Source organism: Polistes canadensis, unplaced genomic scaffold, assembly GCF_001313835.1.
Source record: "Polistes canadensis isolate GaletaPanama2010 unplaced genomic scaffold, ASM131383v1 scaffold_43, whole genome shotgun sequence".
NCBI lineage: Eukaryota > Metazoa > Arthropoda > Insecta > Hymenoptera > Vespidae > Polistes > Polistes canadensis.
This window is the reverse complement of record NW_014569590.1, coordinates 821,902-824,046: the sequence shown is the minus strand read 5'-3', so window position 1 is coordinate 824,046 and position 2,145 is coordinate 821,902.

The window sequence follows — 2,145 nt, the reverse complement described above, 5'->3', positions numbered from 1 at the left end:
AAAAAAAAAAAAAAAAAAAAAAAAAAAAAAAAAAAAAAAAAAAAAGAAAGGAAAGGCTGGTTCGAAATGTCGAACTCCTGCGAAACTCTGAGCAACTATAACTATAAATATATATAAATAAATACATGTGTGCGTGTGTGCGTGTGTGTGCGCATAGAAATGGTTAAGAAACGACGAGTTATCATCTTATTTTATTTATCAAATGTGCATCTCGTCGGTGCGGGATTTAAACGGACGATTAAATCTCTATAAAATGATTAATAATGATATATTTAACTATAGCGTTATCATCTATTATACTTACGTATACGTTATATTTACTATGCGTGCATGTGAATAATATGCATATGCATGCATGGAAACGACGTATACACGACACTATCGTAATTCTCGCGGTTCCTCAATGAAATAATACTTCTTTTTCTTTTTTTATCTTGTTTTCTACGCGTCAATGAGAATTCTATTTTGTACGTGCATATGTTGAAATGATATGTGTATATATATATATATATATATATATGAAAGAAAGAGATAGAAATTGCATCACGCGCGCGTGTAAAACTATATTCTTGCTCCGAGTACGTATTGCTTGAGCTATACTACTATTCTTCTACTTTTACTACTATAACTACGCCTACACGTTTATATATACAAATACCTACATACGTGTTATCTTTCGTAATACTACTACACAAGTATATATATATATATATATATATACATTTGTTATTATCGCCAATGAAAGAGAATGAGAGAAATAGAGATATGGATAAATAGTAAAAGAAAGATTGAGAAAGAAAGACAATAGTAGTTTCAGGATAGGAAAAGAAAATGCATATATGTATATATATATTGAAGTGTGTGTGTGTCTGCTGATACGTTTGTATATAAAAGTAAAAGAGAAGTTTGAACGAACGACGAAGTTTATATCTCTTGGACGAGGAAGGAAAATCGTAAAGCGAAAAGGCGGCTGTGCTGCCCGGGATTCCGAGATTAATGTTTGCAAAAAGTGGCACGAAATTTATAAGAGTGAAAGAGAGAGAGAGAGATACATACATACATACGTACATACATACATTGTGTCGAGAAAAGATTGGAATTTGCCGATAGCGTGAAAATTGCAGCAACCGTAAAGACAAATTGTGAATTCTCTTTTTCGTATTCATACGAGCTGCATTTGTAACATTCTATGCCTTTTTTTTTTACTGGGGAGGGAGGAGGGGGATAAATTAAATTATTATAATATAAGGATTTGAGAGTGAGAAAAGGGAAATAATCATTTTTTTTCTCTCCAATCGAATTTATACGCTTTTTTATTTGATTATTTTATTAAGGACGAAGAAATTGATCGATACACTTTGCGTTGGCAAATTGCAATGTAAATTAATTCGGATATAAATATAGCTATGGGCATTTTCCACACAAAAAAAAAAAAGCAATAAAAACAAATCAAATCAAATAAAATAAAACGCGTCTTCCGTTATCTCTTTGGATTATTTTCTAATGTTCTTTTTTCTTTTCTTTTTCTTTTTGTTAAAGTTGTAATCGAAATAATCTTCTTTGACAATCAATTAGATCAAATGTTCATATTATTTCGAATAAGTAGAGAACTACGTGTGCTGTGTATGAGAATGTCATATTTGCAGCGTATGCTTTTTTATTTCTTCCATTTTTTTTTTTTAAAATACGATTAAATTTATCTTCATTGAGCGTTCGTATTCAATAAGAAAATAAAAAGAAAGAGAGCGAAAGTGTGAAAGAGAGAAAGAGAGAGAGAGAGAGAGAATACAAGATTACGGATACTTTTTTTTCTTTTTTTTTTTTTTTAAATATAATTAATATAGTTAGATACATTTTTATATCAAAGTTCCTAAACAAGTGCAGATTTATAATAGAATATAAGAAACGCGCGTGCAATTATAAAAGCATCCAACGTTGTCTTAATCGCCATCTCTCTTCTTTTCGTCTCAATCGATATATAGACAAAAAAAATATATGTATAGAAAAGTAATATAATTATTAACAAATTTATGAAATTTGTTTAAGGGCTCGACATTTTGCTTAAAAGCTATCGTCTTTATTAATTACAAAAATAATATATATATATTATTATAAAAATAATACGCCCAGATATAGAAAACAAGA